Consider the following 21421-nt stretch of genomic DNA (forward strand, 5'->3'; position numbering starts at 1 on the left):
AATCATTTTCAGAGCTACTATGTACTTTACTAATTGTGTCCACGAGTCCCTTCACTGACTCCACTGAACATGCTGAGACTACCAGCTACCAAAACATCATTATAAATTATAAGGTAAGGAGAATGAGGCCAGCTTTATATTTCTGACTTGGTGAAGGTATTGATAGCTTGTAGTGAGTGGAAATTCTTGTAAAAAATGAGGTTGGAAAATGTTCTTTTTCCTGAACTGTTAAAATGATAAATACTAAATAAACAGCTGCAAGTGAAATGGTTCCCTGCTGTCCAACAACTGCTTTTCTAAACACCTAAGAAAGTATTCATAAATGCAGCCAAGTTTAGGTCTGATATCCAAAGTAAATAAGGTACACACAAATTACTGCAAGCAGGAAGACCTCTAATAGTCCACAGCTCCCAAGTCAGAAAAGATTTGCCTGGATATTTTAACTGGACATTACTGAAACCCTGAAAACTACTATAAATAGGACAAAATCAACAAAATACTTAGCCAAGAAGGAAATGTATATGCCCAAGGAGATATGCTCCATTTTTATATCTCACAGAGAGAAGAATAAACTCCCATCTTATGTTGCCTTTCCATAGTAGTCCACACATGTTGGGAGCTGAGTTATGAACTAATACAGATTTCAAATACTGTGAAGAGTGGTTGAGGAAAAATGAAACGTAGATGCATTTAGCCAATTTAAAATGCACAAGCAAGGACTGCAAGTCATTTAAATATATACAACCCCTCTCTTATCTTGAATGTAATCATAACTGTCGCCAGTGAGTAGATAAGAAACTGCTTGGCACTCTGTTTCTGTTAACTCCTTCAAAGAGCAAACATAGTTCACATTACAAAATTTGTGGGATTCTTTCCTTTATAGAATAATGTAAACAAACATTTTCTTATTTAATCTGTTTAATTAAGTGTTGTTTACTACCGGTTTCTGAAGCACTTCAGATAATAAAGCCTAAATCCTTGATCCTAGTGGGAATTTTAAGTGTAAGGTTTTTTTAAAAAAATACTGTTACCCATTAAATGTTTTAACTATGGCTTTAGGAATTTTAAGAAAGTCTCATAATTTTTAATGTCTTGATTTCTATGTTTTAAAAGGGAAGTAATTTTTTGACCTATGTAAAGTTTTTCTGACTTTTTAAATGGAATACGCAATCAATACATTAATAACATCCCATGCATTAGTACTGATTATAGCAGAAGGTTAAAAGGGGCACTTGTTTTCCATTAAGCCTTTTAATTTTTCCTTTCCAGGATTCTCCTGAATCTGGGAGTGGGTAGATCCATTCTGGAGAATGATGCCACGAAAGCATTTGTAACCCCTTAAATATCACATAGTATGTACTTTTTCAATTCCTGTACCTTGCCCTCAATCCCATCTCAGAAATTCATGCTGAATGACAAGGGTCTCAGTCTGCAGGAGAGAGGCTGCAGATGGGGCATGGGAGTCTGGCAAGACATCAGGAACTTTTCACAGAACTGGAAAGGGACTAAATTCTGGTTTAGGGCATTTTTGAAACTTTTTTTTTTAAATAATGCATTTCCATAAATGTTACCTCATCCTTCTCTGAGCAGTTTCATTATGAAGTCTATTTTCTTTTTTTTTTTTTAGTGAAAACACTTTACCAATTTTAAATTCAGATGGAACAGGAAGGGAAAAAACGCTTTATTTCTTGCTCCTACTAAGATTATTTTATCCATTTCTAATTTTAGTTCTTTTCACGTTTTGTTTGTTAGGCATAACTGGGTCAACACTTTCATTCTTTCAGGTTGAAAATCCTGTCTGAAGAAAAGAAGTTACTTGTCACGAAGCAAAGCAAATGACTGTGAATAATTTATAAGAAAGTAAAAATATTCTGCTTTTGAGATTTTAACAGGAGAACAACCCTGAGTTATAAATTATTATAATTACACTGGAATATGCTCTCCATCCTCTTATTCTTTTGCTCTGCTCACTGCCATAATACTTCTTGCTCAAATGGGTAACAATCTCTTGAGCAGCACAGTCATGGGTCCCCCCAGGTTTGGGGATAGTGCCCTTTGGACCATAAATTTATCAGTGCTCACACTCCCGCTCCACACTTCTCAAGACTGTTGTTAGAACTCCTGCAGGTTTATCTCCTTATAGAGGATAAAATGCAAATATATATCAAAGTCCCATGGGATGTGAGGTGAGGACTGTCACAGAGCTGGGGCCTCCAGAAGCAAAACTGGTGCTCACAGGAGATTCTGGGAGCATTATTAAACCACACTGCACCCTTACTGCTCAGGTGCAAAGTAACACTGAGAGATAGGTAATTAAATTCTTGGGATTTATTTAGTTCTAGCTCCTAAAGGCCACAGTCTTCAAAGGTATCTGTTGTCATACTCATTATACTACCATGTATTTCTCTGTATAAAGATGGTAAAGTGAAGAAATACAGTATATTTAATGGAAAAGTAGAGATTACAGCAACTTGGTTTGCTGAGAAACCAGTTTCACTAATGCTCGTATTAAAATGTCTGAAATGAATGTGTCAATTCTCTGTAGCACCAAGGGAAGAAGATGAATTACTTAATATCAAAGTCTGTCACTTCTTTAATGTTTTTATTTATACTTTCTGCAATACAACATCTTTAGTGTACTAATACTGGCATAAAATACTGCAATTTCCAGCATCTTGTTCTCAAAAATACCCTTCTTATTTTTAAGACTAATGTTTAGAAGCACAAGTGGAAGAACTAAAATGTACCAATGAATATGTACATAACAGCTTCCACAAAGAAGTTCATGGAACTGACTTCATTTGCCACTGGAGTCAGCAAGTTCCTATGCCCTCTTGTGCCAAGCAACCTTTAGGCATCCTCACCCAGTTCTTACACAGAGACCAGACTGGCAGGAGAGGGAAAGGACAGCCAGCCCACAAGTTCTTATGCATGTAAGATTGAAGCCATGCAAACATTTCACATAAGGCATAGTCACATACACAAAGACTGCTGCTTCCCATGTGTTCCCACAGCAGAGACTCTGTTACCAAATCCTGCGGGACGAGTTTGAAGTGTGGAATTCCCACTGCTCATCCTGCTTGCCATGGTGTGGGTCAGCCACTCTTGGTGACAGTCTGAGCCTTGAGGGAAACTGAACATGTCTTTTCTTCAACCTTACCCTTGGCTTATGACAGGTATTAATGTGAAACCTCTGCCCAATATCGCCCGAAACCTCTCCATAAAAAATGAAATTCCTGATTGACACACGTTTACCCCCTCATCAGTCAGGGAGGATGTCAAAATTCTTTGATCAAAAGTTAGTGGGGAAGTTGACATTCATTTTGAAGTGGAAGACCTATCTAAGGAATAGTGTAAGGGGGCCCAGGCTTGCTGGAGACAGCCCTGCTTTAGATTTACATTTTCTGGGACACTAATAATTTTAAATTTAAGTCCACAAATTTTAGACTTCAGAAAAGTCAAAATATCTCTGAACAGATTCTAAGTATCCCACCTGATTGGTCCAGACACATTGAGTTCTAAGTGTACCTGATAACTTTTATTTTTTTACACACTATTTATATTTGACCTTATCTGACCTTCTGTTCCAGGACACTAATGAGATTTCTCTGAGCTTTGCAGTCATTAATGATCTCAGTGGAATTGCACCTCTCCATGTCAGAATTACACCTCTCACTTTACTCACTCTCTTTGCTACCTACAAGCTTGAAGCAAAATATCCATACTTCTTGTATTTCATTCTTATCCAACCACTCGTTACACGTTCATGAAAAAACATTAGTGCAATTGAGCAACTCAAATCTGTACATTCTGGCTGTGTATAGAAAAAGATGTGCTTTGATTCTTTCCCTCAGAAAAATGTGCTAAGCACTAGAAATTAAAGTTTATTAGTGACAGTTGTACTAAGAATTAAAAATTGTCCCAAGCAGGCTGCTACGGAACGGGATCCAATATATGACTGGGCTGCAGAATTTTCAGGAGGATAATTTACTGACTGTCCTCTAAGAAACTCTTGCCTAAGTTAAAAGCAGCCTTGAGTAATTGCTGATCACCCTTGTTGTGATTTCCAAAACTCCCTCTGTGATTTTAATACCCAATTCCATTAACTTCAGCACTAGGCCTGCTAATCCTGTAGGTAGGCTAGAAAATCTTTAGCTGTATGCAGGTGCTATAGAGATTATAATGCTAATCACTCACATTTAGCTGCTACTATCAATATGAGAAGGAAAACAAAGCAGAAGAGACAGACAAGCTTGAATCAAAAGACATAGCTATCCCTTTTGCTTTTTGCCTTTTTCTGAGCAAGAGTAACTCAGTATTCTCTCTGCCATTCTTATCCTAAAGCTTTGGAGCCCAAAGCACCACATAGCTTTGAGGAAAGGATAGTCTTGAGAACAAAACACATTTTTGGGGAAGGGGGTTCTTTTGTTCTCTTCTCTTGGGACATTTTTTTTATTATAATATCAAAAAAATTACCAGTTTTACTCTGGAGATTTTCCTACAACCAGAACATGTTTCTGCAGGAAATGTGTGAGATCTACTCATGTCATATCATTTCTGGATGTGATTCTAGTGATCTTTCACTAAACAAATGTTCACCTGAACACTCCTCACTTACAATGCAATGGCCTTTAGAAAAATGATAAATGAGCACTTGTATTTTCAACAGATCCTACTCCAAGGTGATCAGCTGTTGTGCTCAGTTAACCTATATTGTCCTCCTTAGGCATAAATGGGGGAGAGAAATGGGGCATATTCTGTGGTTGTAACTGTATTTTCACTTTTTTTGGTCTTGGTTTATGGATTTTTCAGTGTTTTTCTTTAAGCAATTATATCTACATCTTTTTGTGTTGGGAAATGTTTTCACATGGGAAGGTGGCTGTTGCAGTCAACAGCTGAATCACATTGCAGAGACCACTGAGAGCTGCCAAATGACAGCCAGGGCTCACTGAGAGACTAAGGGAAATTAGGACATCTTGCATGTCAGACTGAGAATATCTTTATACAGTCAATAAAGGGTCGTGAGAAGTTTGATTTTTCTAGGTTTGGAGTGAAGAGAAATGAAAAAGGCAAAATTCCTTGATTTCATGAAGACTTTTCTATGCTGCTAATTTCAAAGAGATATTTAGGAGAATGTAAGACCTATACATATGAGCACGATCCTATGGAAAGAAGACATCCCTGTTAAGTAAAAATTAAGTCCAGAAAGCTTATGTTTGATGCAAGATTTAATGGTACTGTAGCCAAAGATTTCCCACAACCTCTTGTCTTTGTCAGAAAAGGTTCAAGAAATATCTTGATGCTGTCTCCCCTCCTCCACACCTGCTTTTCCAGGGCTGAATTTGCTTTTATACTGTTGAGTTTGTTACTGCACTGGAATGACATCTACCTTCTTTTTTTTTATTTATTTCAGATACTATTTTATTTACTTTATTGAAATAATGCATTGACTCATACTGTTTGGATTCTATTTTTTGTGAGTCTAAAATGAGACTCTGTGTCTGACTCTCTGTAGCTTTGGAGCTGATGTCATAGAGTGAAAGAAAAGTGCTGAGAAAAGTGGGTGGGCCACTGTGAGTTTGTGGACATCTCCAGTTAAAGTTCCTTTGTAAAAGTACAAAGGACTGGACATGGTGTAAGGCAGACAAGAACTGAAAATATTTACCATGATAAATTACTTATTTATAAAATATACTTATTATTTATTACTTATTTAGGATATATACTTATTCTAGTATGCTGCAGCAACTACCAAAATAGCAATAATATAAAATAGTTTATGCCTGTGGATCTTACATTAATAGAGTTGCTAAGAATTTTACTTCATCCTAAAAAAACTTATTATGGCACTTTTCTGCTATAGGTGAAAGAAACAGAAAAGCTCTCAGTATATTAAGGAATGAAATAAAGGAGAGTTGAGGGAAGTTAGGTTTCCTTTGAATGAGTTTTTTCAAACTGTGTGTGGAAAACCACATGACAAAATATATGAGTATACACTTGCAGAAAAACCACTTTTGCCTTCTGTAATGCCAATTAGAGAGCAAAGACTTATTTGTTTTCCTAAAACAGTGTGTCTTCATAGCCAGAGTAGGAGAGAAAACAGATGCCATAGATATTTCCCCTGGCAAACACCTAAATTTATTCCTGTCAATGTTGAAAAAATTATTTGAACCCTATTTCCCCAGTGAAGAAAAAAGAACCAGATAAGAAATGGCTCCAGACCTCCCAGGATGAAAAGCAGTTACTGAGAAGACCTTCAGGAGAAGAAGAACTAAAAACAGAACAGTGAGAAGCTCAATAATAGAAAATTTGAAGGGAATGATAAATTTAACAAAGAACATTTCAAACCAGGGTGTTGGAGTGGAAAATGGCAGGGTATGGGAGGATCACAGGATAGTTATACATCCCTTGTCATTAATTTGTGAAAAAGACAAATGCAGTCCTAATGTCCTAAGTGCAGTATTTCCAGTGATGAGTGAATACACTGTTGACAAATTGTGTAGCATGTACAATGATAGAAAAGAAACTCAGAAAAGCTGTGTTACAATATGTGACAGATGAGAATTACTGAAAGTATGGGGAACAAGGCTCAGCAGTTCAGGGACTGCCTTCTGGCTGGATGGACCTGCACGTCCTGACTGTGACAAGGAAATGAAAAAGGAGAACTCATTCCCCATCTGTGACACCAAGACATGTGCTGATCACTCCATCCTGTAAGTGGCCCCTCATCAGCTCAGAGCTACAGTTCCCACAAGAGCCAGATCCTTAATTTGGCTACCTGTTTCCACTGGCTCAACAAACTGCTCAGTGCAGCAATAATCAGTGAAGTGTGAGATTTTCTGTGTAAAACCATCCCCTGCTGACCGTGTGCCAGCTCCTGGGTACCCAGTGCCCAGCAGTCAGGGAACAGCTCTGTTGGTGGGCAGCAGCAGCACTGGTTTGGCAGGGTGCAGTCAGGCTAGTGACCTCCTTATCTGAAATCTGATGTTGCTTGGGACTACTGTGATACAGATAATCCTTTGACTTAATTTAGAGCTGCTCAACAGGCAAGAATCTGTTTCAGCTCCCTGAAAGAGAGAGTTCTTTCATAAAGATGGTACAACAATAAGAAGTGTGATATTTTTTGACTGCTATTCTGGTTACTCACATGCCTGTCCAGTGTGCCTACGGGTCATATAGCTCATGACTAAGTTCCTTTTCTTTCCTACATGATGAATCTGTAACCAGTGAATCTACATGCAGGCAATCCTACATGAGACAGAGCCAGCAGGAGACAAAATGAGGCAAAGAGGATTGCATCTGACAGAGCTGTTTAAATAAATTGTTAATTTTCTTAGAATACCAGGGGACCTGTCTGTAGCACCAAATCTCCATAGCCTGTAATCTTATGAGCCATCTGTCTCCGTGTATACTGGAGAAGGCTGTGGACTTGGGAGGATGATGAAATATTGGGATGTAAATATTGAGGGGGTGGGAGATTATTCCAATATCTAATCTTGCATCTCACAAAATGATGGGCTCCCCAGCCTCCTACTGTGCTAAAGGAATAAAGGGCACACAAAATTTTCAAGGTTTGAGCTCTAAAATGCACACACCAATTTACCAAATTTAGCAAATTTGGTAAATTTTACTGTTAGTTGGGTGAGTATGCTTGAGCTTTATTTTTCTTTTAAATAGATAATCTATCCACTAAAAAGAAGAATGTTATATTAGCATTACATGTTGTAAGTAACAATCGAAAACATAGAAAAACAAATCCATTTAATTTATATACCTTTAAAACCTTCTACAGATGTTTTGCAAAGGATAAGGACTAGGTTAAAACTAACTAGTACTTGTTCATCATTTTATAGGAGAGATGCATCTTGGAGGAAAAGAGCTCATAAGTTCTTAATGGTTTAGGGCATATATTACATTTTCTTTCTAAAAATATAAACTCTTTATGTAGTGATGTCCTGGATTAGAGCAAATTTGGGAGGAAACCTCCAGATGGGGTCCCTCTAGAAAGAACATTCAACCCCGCCCCTTCCCCTAGGTGCTAGATGATAGAACAACCAGCAATGGACACAACTGACAGCAGATGAATGAATCCTCATCAGTTACTAGGAAAATAAAATCTCTACCAGGACAGATGTCAAATGGTGGAAGGGACTTCCTAAAGAATCTCCATTCTTGGGGACAGGCAGAACTGGTGGGCATGTAGCACTGAGAACCTGACCTGGAAGGGTCTGCTCTGAGCTAAGGGGACTGGCACATAAACTCAGAAAAATATATTTAATTATATTATGAAGGGGGCAGTAAGACAGGTTCTGCTTATTAGTCTCAATGAGGCAAAGTCATGTGAAAACAGAGGACAAGGTGCTGGATGGAAAAAGATCCATAAGAATCCCTCAAATTCATATTATTCAAAGTTTTCTTGCATTTTGCTGTCTTTTATTAACTTCAACTGGTTCATTTAATAATCTTTAAGATTTTTTTGTGCTCATAAATGACAGCAGCATGTAGTGTAAAATGTACTATATATATCAAGGACTTCTTATAAAATGTGAGCACCATAGCATAGAATTGAGCATATGAAGAATGAAATGGTGGGCCTATGAATCCTGGGTTTAAGTCTAAGCCCTGTGGATCTATCCAACAATGCAAAAGCAATAAATTGCACACATAGGTCTGGCAACTGTCATAGGGAGTGACAATTCTGAGAGCTGCAGGCACCCTGCACTTCAGGATTAATACCTATATCTATTTTAGGTTTTGTAGATACTTGCAGTGGGGAAAACACACCAAATGTCTCAAAAAATTGTTATGACAGATAAGATGCTCTTGTAATAGTCAACCAAATGATAAAAGGAACAGACACCCAATTTCTCTTACTATAGAAAGTACTATAAAAATCCTAATTTTTTTGTTTATAGACGACTGACATCAATGCAAGCAATGACACTTTCTTATGCAACCTCCTGTCTGATTTTTTAAAAATAAATTATCTCTGCATTGCTCCAAGCTGCTATGTCTGTACCTCTGTCAGGAGACAGTCCACCTCAAACAACAGATTGTCAATATCTTGACAGCAATATTGGTCCCACTTGAAAACCCAGCATGTGTGACTGTAATATTTTCATAACCACTAAAAAGTTCTGGTTTACAGCAGTTGAAAGAATTTGTCTCTTGGTTTTTTGGAACAAAGAGTTTGTGTCTGAGTTGTATTTCTTATTTTTTGATGAAGACTTATATAAAAGGCAGCAAATAGAACCAAAACCTCCCAAGCTGCCCCTTGTTACACTGCTTGCCACCACAACAGCCTGACCCTGTTGTCTTTGTAGCTCCTCTTCAAGTTGGGTTTGGCTGCTCTGAATTTGGGCTGAGCCTTTTCTTCAGTTGAGTACACCGGCCTTTCCTACTGCAGACCCAACTGCAGGCCCCACTGCAGGGTAAGTGAAACAGAGCAACACTTTCTATTTAACATTTAATAGCTGAATCATCCTTTTTGGTGTTTTAATTTATAGTCCTGAACAACAATCAATGTAACCCTCTGCCCAGAGCCTACTTGTAACAGTAGTCCTGCTAATGGGTGATTTTAAACTTAATGTTCCTGTTTCTAGTAAGAGCACAAGAATTTCAGTTTAACTTATTATGCTGTCAATACCTAACAGAGCTCCTTGCCATGGGCAAAAAATGCTGTTCTTTTGTAATTCTATCCATAAAAATGCTACATCTCTGATACACCATCATCAGTAGTAGACAATCTGCCATCTTGCTCTTGGAAGCATTATTTTTCTGACATATTATAGGATGACATGATAGCAAATGCATGGTTCTAAGAGTCCATGAGTACATTAAAATAAATCTTACCTTACATCAATGTGAATACAAAGCTCTTTTAGTGTATCTTGCTATATTTTCTGTGCTGTTTTCAGATATTACAAACTAAACTGGATAAGACTGGATTAGTACTTCCAGAGATTACCAGCAACTACATTCTTCATGCACTGGTACAAAAGATAACAAGCTGTTTGAGCACTTATTCCTATATGAATATCCCCAAATCACCCCAAGATAGGGTGTGATATAACAGGCTGCTATAACAAACTGCCATCTTTAGGAAAAACATACAACAAATGCTAAGATCTGATTGCAAGTACCATGACATTGGCAGCTTTCCAACTGGAAGATTGCTATTTTTAACACAAAAAGCAAACAAAATAAAATGTGAAGGTACAGTATGGCTCTGTTCTGAAACGAAGTTTCTCACTGCTTTTGCTCTCAGGGTGCAGCACTGCAGGAGTTAATAACAAAATGCTTTCCTGTCTGTTGATGTCTGCTGAACTGGCTATGGAAGGGCAGGGCCTTTTCTACAAGGCAAGACCCTCTGCAAAAAGGAACATCCATTTTTGTGCCGTTTTTCACTTTCACACTTTTTCTATCCCATCTGAATTCTAAGAAAATCTCTGCAGGTATAAAAAAAAAAATCTGAGGCACTGTTATAGAATTAAAACTAACTGATAGCTACAAACTGCTTAAAAATATCTTCAACATTTAAATTAAAGGTTTATTTTAATAGAGAGACCTTCCAAACTATGTCCACAAGGGCTTCAAGATAGGCCTGAGAAACTGTGGGTAATTACAAGTACTCTATAACAGCAGCTGCCTTAAGATTCCCCTCATGCTTGGCCAAGGCTTTAGAGAGGCTTTCAGGTCACAGCAGGCAGGAGGACATGAAACCCTTGGCCAGCAAGGCTGGGCAGGGCAGGAGTGGCTGCCCTGCTGCCCAGGGTGTTGCTGCAGGACAGGGTGGCTGTCACAGGGCCCTCCCCCTGCAGTTCAGCTCCTCTCCACCCTCCTCAGCACTGGGCTCTTACAATGCACTCCTCACTACAAAGGCTCTGCCCTGTTCCTGTGAACCAGGACACAATTCAAAAAGCAAAGAGAGCCATCAACCTGCACAGTGCCAAAGCACTGCTTTTTATTAATGTAACAACATCTATCACAGTGAAAAAGCTTGAGAAACTTTTATATGCAATGCTCAATAAACCCAAAAATTTTGGCAGGCCCTTGGCAAATAAAAATGTTAATGCTATGCAGTGGCTCTAATGATGTAACAGATGGATTTTTCTGTTTAGTTTTCATCACATTACAGACATATTGTTTGTATATAGCTTCTTTGGCATATCTTTACAAGAAAAAGAATTTGCTGCCTTTACAAAGGAGGCATCTTTTTATGACTCTGTCTGTGCCCATGGGCAATCATTGCTCACCCTGGGTCATCTTTGCTCATGATTTTTTATGACAGTCATAGGATTTCTTCTAAAAAAGAAGCTGTAAAAATCAGAAAAATGTAATCATCTCACAAATTCAAACGGAGCTGACTGAAATCCCACAGTAGAAAACAGATGCAGGGGATAAACCAGATCAGAGCATGGTGGCTAGTACTGTGAATGTTTTCTTTGTAAATCAGACAAAAACACATGTTTATTAAAAAATGAAAGGCTACATACTATTAATTTACTATATTAATTCAAACTGGGCAGTGATTTATTTGCTCTGCTGACTCACTGAGAAGTACTCTAGCCCCCAAGCCAATACTTGGGATTGTCTTTTGGGATTGAAATATACTATAGCAAAAGATATTTTCTATATTCTTGGCTTCAAGTTGTTTGTTCCTATTGATATAACTCTTTAGTCTTCCTTTTGCTTCATTTGAAGGGTTTTTTGACTTCAGAATTAATTTATTTCTAAGTTTCAGAATTCATGTTAGTAGAGTTTTAAAGAAGTAATCACTGTGGCAATTCAAATATCATCTATGTTAATCCTAACAAACTGCCTTCAGATAATATTAATGGGCTGATTTACAAGTAATAAAGCAAAGATGGAACTAGTGTTAATTCATCCTGCTGTGTTCAGATATTACCACACATATGGCAGAGAAGATTACCAGCAGTTCTGAGACCCCCGTGCTTCTTCAGGCATAACAAAGCAGATTAATGACAGAGTAATAGGGTCAGCTCAGGTATAGCACAACCTTTTCTCCTGGATTAGTTAGTTCAAAGCTAAATTTGGCCCAACTTAATATAAAATTTCCTGTTACTTGTTGATATGGTTAAATATTTGAGAGCAGAATAGTAGTGAATTCTGTGTCTGAAATACATGAAGGATCCACAACCCAGGGGATTAAATCTCTCATTTAGTTTCTTGCTAGTTAAAGTTCTAGACAACAAAAACTAGAACTTGCCTTCACACAACTGGTGAGAAAAGGACTTGCTCTCCAGATTTAAAAGCAGCACTTGTAAAGCAGAATGAAATAAATTGCAGAGATAGTACAGACCATATTTCTGGTGAATTTTGGGCCATTTGGGAAGAATTAAAGCAATCTCATGTGCAGCTGAAAATAATTAGTCTAGCTGCTTAAACAGACAAACTGCTTATTGTCATCATGAGAAAGAAATGAAGACAGTAAACAGTAGGTGAAAAGAAGTTAATAGTGTATCTGATAACACAACTCTGTCCCAAATGAATTCACTGTTAAAGAAGATAGTTATTACCTATAAAATTAAAGGCTATAACTAAAACGTAAATAGTCCTTGAAAAAAGCTAATTTATGGCCAAGATTTCATACACAATTTCAGGTTGTTTTCTGACAGATAAATTACCTCATAATAAAACCATAAAAACATTTAATTAAATGTAAAGTAAAAAGCCATGTACTCCCATGTAATGAAAACATCAGCAGTGTTAAATGTTGTGCAGCTGTAGTGAATATTTTGTAATACCAGTGTTTATTGGAAGGCAAAGACAAACAGGTGTGGTAAGCGAGGGATTTAAGGTGAAGGATCAGGTTTCTAGGTCAGGGATAATTCCTAACATTTAATTTCTTTGTTTATGGTTGGACTGATTTTTAAGCCTACATTACAAAAATAAGACTCCTTTCATGGTATTGTGCAAGACTGAATTCCCCAAACTTCAGAGTCAGAAAGTGCTCTGGAAATTAACCTTTAGTTAGTTTACAGAAAATCCTTTGTTATCTGGCTTGCAAACTGAGTTCTGTGCCCAGTTTTCTACACAATCAGGTAAAAGACAACAAAAAATGAGCTCTGAAGTTAAAGGGCAGATCCTTCATTTCCCTGTTTGCACCCACTTCAGACTTTACTCCTTCTTTTCTCTTGAGACAGAAAGGCACACAGTTTTCTCACCATAGCATAGAGACAGCTGGCTTGGGGCAGGGCACCTGCCTTTCCATCGAGTGATCTATGTGAAAACCCAGGCAAGGATGCCCTGAGAGCACCACGGCCTCTAGTGCCTGTTAATCACAGGTGAAGTGCTGTTGCCTTCAGCAGGCTCTGGCCAAGCGCTGTGTGATCAGGCATGAGAGCAATCAGAGGCCCTGACAGGGCATGCACGGTTGGTCCCATATGTGCCCATTTAATTAGTGTTTGCTCTCTCTAGGAAAGCAACACCCCCTTATCAGTGAGGAATTGAGGCACCCTAATGCTGAAGCCAAGCACATTGAGATGGATAATGGGATAGGGAAGGGAAAGCCACAGTAAAGCATCAGGGAGCTCATGGCAGCATCATCCAGGGATTGCTGACTGCCTCACTCTATTGCCTGTGCTTAGCAAACCTGGAGAGCACAGAACCTTCCTGCAGAACTCTGAATGAAGGACAGAGCCTTGTCATAAACAGAAACTTCTTAAACCAGTTGATGACTAATACAGAAATCAAAATAAATAGTAAAAGCCACAGATATTGGAAGCCTTTTGCCACTCTGTTGTCACACACATGTGAAGGAGTCAGAAGGCTGCCTAGTGATTTTAAAGGGCATCATATTGGAGTGACTTCTGCTCCTGCTATTCCAGCTGGGACGTCTGAGAATACCTTTCTGTTACCATAACTTCTGCAGCCTCAAGAAAACATTCAAGAAGCATTAATGTCTCTAACAAGTCTTGGAAATATGTAATAATATTTTTTAACACATGAACCTTTTAGGAAAAATTGGTGCTTAGGTTATTTAGGACATTTTAGTAATCTTTACCAAAATTTCATCTTTTACAATTCATTCAGACTTGAGCAAAATTGTTAGATACATGAATTATTCATTTTAAAAAGCAGAAGATTTAAACATTCCAATGCAAACAACATGTCTTTGCAGATTTCTTAGATCAATTTCCTGTGCTTTCTGTCTTAAATCTGCTAGGCCACTTGAACTTTTACCATAACTGACTCCTTAGCCAAAGATGGTACCTTTGAGGGAAGGGACTTGTACTGATACAGGACAGAGAGTAAATGTCCTTATTGCAAGAGAGGTGACAGGACTTCCTGAAGCAGTGTCTGTGGAGAGAGCCTAAATGCTCACAGCATGTGAAAACACTCATGTAGAATGTTCCTGATGGACTTGGTTTTGCTCAAGGCAGATGGGAGGATATGAGATGCTTGGAGTTCTGGGCAACATTCAGTTCATATTCAAACAGACAACTCAATAACAAACAAACAGACAAACAAACTTTTATGGATCATATTTTGTTTAAACCCAAGACAATGACACTTCTGAGATCTTAAAGGATTGATTACTACTAGCTCAGTGCTTACTTGTGACCCTAATGTGCTGTTATATTTCTGGTTCTTTGGCATAACAGAATAAATAGCATTGATTTTAAATAGGTTGCAGGAGAAGTGAAAGGGGGAAAAGAAAGATGCAAATAGAGGATAGAGCTCACTATGTCATCTGCAAAAAATGCTGGCTTAGAATTTTAAAATATTATAAATATTAGTCTTAACACATAAGTAGAATAAAATTGAAAGATGGTTTGTCTAAAAATTCAGTAGATTCACCAGTTGATATTTCTCAGATTGTTTGATGAATCCTTCCTTACTTAACTCCTTTCATCCCCATGCTCCAAACATAGCAGTTCTTAAAGCCAGCTGTCCAGACACAACACACTGATGCTCTTTGCCAAAGCTGACTCCTACACCATACAAAAAAAGGATGATGTATATCTACAGTTTTCTAAAGGGACGGAACACAGGCAAACTTGAATTAGCACCATATTACAATGTTTAGCAATCTGTCCCAATTCTGCACTGAATCCCTTCACTGGCATTAAGAAATGCCTTATTGTTAAGGTTATTTCTGTGGACATGGAGCAGCGTAGCACATTTTATTATTTCTCTTATTGGATTAAAGATTTTGCAATGTATTTAAAAGCACTGGAGGGCTTTCTTATGAAAGAAAGCTATTAAAGTGTATTTGAAGTTTCTCTTCTATGACAAACAGTTGTATTAAAATGGAAAAACTACAGGGTACGAGATAGAATTTATTAAGTTTTATTATGTTGAATAATGTTTAGATTAATAACAATTAGGTAGAAACCATGATGTGAATGTGACTAAAAGGAAATACTTAAGCCACGTGTTAGTTATTAATAAGTCAACATAATTTTTGACACCTATCCAAATATCTTAAGAACCTTTTTGAAGTCATGGTCCCTCTAGATGCAAAATCTGTATTTATTTAAATATTGCATATCAAAAAGAAGGTAAATATGCAAAATCTAAGCACCAAAGTATGTGTATATTCTAATGAAAACAAGTTACCCAATGTGAAAGTCAGTGGAAAGTTTTTTATGGCACTTTTGAGAGATTTTTACGGATTCTTGTGTGCCTAAAGATATGGATGGATTTGTACAGGAATTTTTTAAATGTTCTGAAAGACCTACATCATTTGTGTACTTACAAAAAATAATTTCTGAGAGAAGTCCCTGTCCATGATCTATTGTGCAATTACTTATTACAGACTTTCTAGTTTAATTGAAGTCTTAAGCTCTAGTCCAGCACTCCATTGATTTAGGTAGGGCCCAGTATTGCCTCACAAGCTGTTTACAGGCCTACATACAAACTGAATAATCAAACTCACCTGTCTACATTATACATGGATACTTTAAAAAAAGACAACCCAAATGTCAGTGGTATTTATGAGAAGGTTTGATGAAGACAGCAGAGCCCTCAGTATGGACATGAGCTGCCAGAGGCCTCGACAGACAAGGGTGTTTTAAGTGAACAAATTTAGCTACTAATTAATAAATAACACAAATGTTAAGCGTGGCATCTGTCCTTTTACAAAATGTTAAATATTACTTTTTCATTTGTTATATACCTCAGCATAACCAACTGAAATGTTACTGTTTTTTTGTTTTTTGTTGTTTTTTTTTTTGTCACAAGTCTGTTTATTGACTGATTACAAACAGAAACTTGCACTTTTGCTATACCACCTTAGTGACAAAATCTACTTTTTGGTCACATGGGAGAAAAACAAGTCATAGAAAAAAGAAGAAAGAAATTCAGTCTTTGAATGTATTAGTTTCAAATGTAGAGTAAAACTAATTTCTACCAATTTTCTGTAACTTGCTTCAATATTTCTTAGGTGAATTTATGGAACTCCTGTTTGAAACAAATTGCAAGCAACTTCAGTTTAAGAATACATGTAAACACACACTTTACACATAAATTTAAATTCCTTGAAGTTCCAGTTATTCATATATACCCATAATAATGGGCATTCTCTCCATGCCTTTCCTGATGGAGCATATTTGTTTCCCTTTTCTGCACACAGTGAGTTCCTTTTTCTCCCAAGGCTACTGATCTTACTGACAAGTGCTGCAAACCATGAACATTTCGTGCTGCTACCAATATTTCCATCTGATTCAGTGTCTGAGGTACTGGTGGCCGCTATCGTTGTCCCCCAAAATAGTGCAGGGAAAGGCTACTGCACTCAGGGAAAGAATGGAGCATTGACATGAGAAAGCAATTATGTGGGAAACATTGAATCAAGCATTCCCAGGTGGTATATTTATATTGAGAATAAACTGTAAGGCAGCCAAGTTGGAAGTCTGTGAAACTTCCACCATTGTTAAAGGGCCACTGTCCCTTAGACTGGGGCCCCCAAACTGCAAGGGGGTTTTACAAAACTTAGGATCCAAATAAAAATTAAAACTCAAATCAGTAATTTTATGTCTTTTAATATAAACTTCCATCTCAAGTATTAAGAAGATTAACAGTACTGTTATGCAGGGGTACATAAAATAAAAGGAAATAAAAGTGGAAGTGGGAAGAAGTCAGGCTCAGTATTTTCCAGTGTCACAGCCTGGGCTTTGTGAAATACAGAATACAAACAGAAGAGGGATAGATCCAAAAGGAAGTATTTTAAATTTGTTTCTTTTGTAATAATCTTCATAGACAGGTTGGCATTTTCTATTTTTTATATAAAGTATCAGCTTGATTGACAGCAAACCCTTAAAGAAAACAGTTTGCTACATTAAATGTCAATGAAAAGGAATGAGTAACTGCTCAGATATAGGAACCCCAGCAGCAAGGGCAACAAAACAGAAAACAAGGAGATGCAAAAATGAAGAATAGTAAGTAGAAATTTTGTACTCACCACCAGCAGTCATGCTGCATATGCTTTTCCTTTCAGCAAAATTTTTTAAGGCCAGAAATGGATTGCATTTGTAACATTTTGGTCTTTATTTCAGTTACCCAAACTTCTAAGTGTTTCTCTCAGGTCTTTGGTCCACTTTCACTCTTCAGAGAAATGAGAAGTCTCCAAATTTTTATTTGTACAAATTTACATATTTATTTATGCATGAAAATTTAAAAATGTAGGCTAAATATGCACATTTTCTTGTGCATGTTGTCACAAGTTTGAGCAAGAATCAGAGAGAAGAAACACTGGGAACATGAAAACTGGAGAGTAAAAGCTTCTCTAGACACCCTTAAACCTCCTAAATATCTGGGTGAAGCTTCAAGTCAGTTAATTCAGTTAAACTCATTTATACATATTGAGACAAACCCACTGCAAATCTGAATGGAATGAGTTAAAAATCAAGAATAAAGTTGATGAACACAGCCATAGTGGATGTGCAAATACTGTAAATAGTATTCTCATCCTTAAAACAGAAGCTGGTTAACAACAGAGAATGAAATTTGAAGAGAAGCAAAATCAGAGTGACACTATCATAACCTTGGGACTTCATCTATTCCTTTCAGAAGTCCCATTGAGTTCTAGTAAACATGCAGAATTATCTGTTTCTTAGCAAAAGGCATGGCTGGGCATGACTTGACACTGCACTTGCAAGGGCTCTGCAGGCACTGCAGTCACTTCATGGCAGCAAAGCCTGACACTATCTGGCTTCTTCACACACTTGTGGCCAAAGGAAATGTAAAGCCAGGCACCTACTCCATCTGACAACAAAGTCTGTGAGTCACAAGATGTGCAATGGTCACTGGAGAAAAGGAAGATGATTCTGGTGAATAGCCAGAGCCTGGGACAAGTTGAGTTTCAGACACCAAGGACATTACTCATGTAAAAGCCTGGACTTGGCTTCCCTCAGAATGGGCAAAGTTCCCAGTTCCTTCAAACATCTGTTTGATATTACCAGACTCACTGGGGAAAGACTCAAGAAGTGCAGAGCTGGCTCAGAATGTCTCAGCCATGGAGGCTCAGTCCAATTTTCTGGCAAAGGGAGTTTAGAAGTTTAGGGGGCCAGAGGGGAAGAGGACTTGAAGGGGTCATCTGGATTCAAGCAGAAATGAGGAACAGAGTGGTTCTAGGGCAGGAAGGATCTCCAAGGTTAGCCAAACGGTACGATGGAGAAAGGAGAGGAGTCTCAGGAGGATCTAGAGGCAAGCAGGAAGACATCAGGCTGGTCTGGGTGGAAATGAGCCAAAGGAGAGCCATGGAGCCCAGTGGATGCAGCTACTGCTCCCTCTCTCTGTCTTCACCACCTGTACTTCTCTCTCTGCCTCCCAGTTTATATGTGAGCAGGAGTGGCCCCTCCCTCCCTCCCTCCCATGTGCCTGCTGCTCACTCTTAACCTTCCCAAGCTCCTGAAGAAGAGAGAGGGACTGGTGTGGGGGGCCAGTCTGGACTCAGTGCCTGTGGTGGGGGGAAGGAATATGGATGAGCTGAGGAGGCGAGGGCAGCCTTCACAGCCATGTGCTGGGGAATTGAGTCCTCAGGGTACACCCCAGCCCTTTCCTGTGGGGCAGGTGGAGGGGACACTGCTCAGGGTGAAGAGGTCAGTGCTCATTGCCTCAGCTGCAGAGCGTGTGGGCAGACATGGCTCCTTCAGACACTGTCTAAAAGCTGGAGGGGACTGGAGAAATTGCAGGGCTGGGCCAGAAGGAAACCTGATAAAGAAAATTATCCTAGTAAAAAAAAAAAAAAAATTATATGGAGTTGTGACAACTTAGGGCAAAAATGCATCAAGATGATTATACAAATTTCTGGAATAGAATGAGGAAATGGACTAAAAAATTGTGACTTTGTCCATGAATAGGAGGATGCTTTCTGAGCTATACAGTGTGAATAAATAATTTCAGGATCCAAAAGATAATATCATAAGCTCATATAATATCCTGAGTCAGAAGGGACCCACAAGGATCATCTAAGTCTAACTCCAGGCCCTTCACAGGACCACCTCGAGGTGAGGCTGTCCCAGTGCAGAGCAGAGCAGGACAGTCCCCTCTCTTGCCCGGCTGGCTGTGCTGTCCCTGGTGCCCCTAGGACAAGGATGTCCCTTCCTGGCTGCCAGGGCACTGAGCAGGACCCTCAGGGCCCTTTCCATAGTGCTGCTCTCCCCAGTGTCTCATTCCTCTGTCTGTATGTCCATCCAGGGTCCCTTGGTCGCCCATGCAGAGTGTTCTATGAGCAGCCATTTCTTCAGAGGTTCCAAACCTTGGAGATGCCCAGACAAAGCACTGTACTAGGGAATATCCAGTCAATGGAACTGTAGGAGCATGGCAGAGTACCTGAAATTGCTTTCATTTATAGAAATAGCTACTTTGAAGAAGTTTCCTAGATATTTTCTTGGTTCAGCATCCCAGTTTTGGAGACACAAATACTGCAGTAGTTAGCTGATTTGGACACTCTTGAAGATCACAGTATATCAAAATTAATAACTGGCTGATTTGTCTAAGCTGGAAACAGCAACAAAATTTGTGGTCCAGGGACAGCATCCAAATCATTAACACAAATTGATTGCCCACAGCCAGGCCTATTTGGGTTTCATCAGCATTCAGATTCACTGCTACAGCCCAAAAAGACAAATAAACCACCAACACCTGAATGAGGGAAGAACTGAAATAAGCTCAACACTACTTTCTTTCTCCTCCTGCAGGGTGAGCTCACAAGTTACCTTAAATCACACACCCAGCATGTGGTGTGTATGGCACACAGAGGCTGCCCAGACCTGGCCCTTTGGAGCATCAGTTGGTGTGTGCTGGCCAGACAGGCACTGCCCAAAGCCCGGCAAAGCCAGGCTCAGGCCACAAGGATTCCCAGAACTCCCAGGACTGCACTGCACTCATCAGCTGTTTGGGTGAGCAAAGGCTGGGTGGCCTCTGCCATGCAACCCAATAATAATATTGCAGGGACTGAAGGGGAGGAGAATTGTGGTAGCACACAGCAAATAAAATAAGCATAATATCTGCATCTGTTTGAAAGAAAATGCAGCAGCAGAGCCTGGTATCTGTATAATTTTGCCAAACAAGCTATAGAGCTACACAGATTTCAGACCTGAGATCTGGGTCTTCTCTAACTCAAACAAATGGGTGTTTGCCAACTACTTCAAAGGAAGTGTTTAAAAACGAGACTGTAAAACAACTAAGGGAGCTGATGCAATCATATTTTAACCCAATTATCCTTTCCAATATGTATTTGTCAGCATTTAATCCCATCTGCCATTGTGCTGCCCAAGTGCCTAAATTGTATTGGTCCCTCAAGAGTTCTCTAGTCTTGGCTAACCTAACAGTTTCTGTGCCATATGCAAATTCTAATTTGCAAATGTTCTCCCTCACTTCCAGACACTGTTTAACAACTGGTCTCATTTGGGCTCTCCTCAGTTAATTCTTTGCCATTTTGGAATTTTACCAATTTTTCTGGTTTATTTTCTACCATTTTACCAATCTCTAATCTGTGCCAATTATTTACCTCTAAATAATTACCTCTAAACCCTTGAATATACAGATACTCTACTACCCCTTCTAAAAGGGTTGGAAAAAAAACCACTAAGAAAGTAAATATTGCCTAAACAAAACTGTTCCTTTAGTCACTCTTCTGATGACAATAAAAACAGATGCTAGTAAATTTGTGGTTTTTTCTATTCAATAAAATATCCTTTTTTATTGCTTTTATTTGTTGTTTTTATTTATGCAGATAATTCATTATTGTCTCTAGTTACTATTTTAGTCCATTTACCTGCAACTCCAATGAAGTCCCCTGGTTTCAAATTCGAAGTGTATTTTTAATTTATTTTTCAATAATTAGGTCCAATATTTGCTATCCAAGCTAATAAAAGTTCAGGTAATGGTAAATCTTCTGAAAGGAAATAATCTGTGGCGTAAGAAAAGTGATTTAATTCAAATGCAAATAAAA

The 21421-nt window shown here is 38.5% G+C and overlaps 1 long non-coding RNA gene across 2 annotated transcripts in view; it reads left to right on the forward strand.

Annotated features, from left to right (window-relative positions):
• Positions 1 to 21421, forward strand: part of LOC115483915 (uncharacterized) — an 82744-nt gene that overhangs the window by 40723 nt on the left and 20600 nt on the right. The window contains exon 3 of one of the 2 annotated variants that reach the window (XR_003944654.2): positions 9324 to 9431. The exons of the other annotated variant lie outside the window; for it this stretch is intronic. This is a non-coding gene — a long non-coding RNA (uncharacterized LOC115483915). The remainder of the gene's footprint in view (positions 1 to 9323; positions 9432 to 21421) is intronic. 2 annotated transcript variants of the gene reach the window in all.

The sequence above is a fragment of the Serinus canaria genome, chromosome 8 (genome assembly GCF_022539315.1).
Source record: "Serinus canaria isolate serCan28SL12 chromosome 8, serCan2020, whole genome shotgun sequence".
Lineage (NCBI taxonomy): Eukaryota > Metazoa > Chordata > Aves > Passeriformes > Fringillidae > Serinus > Serinus canaria.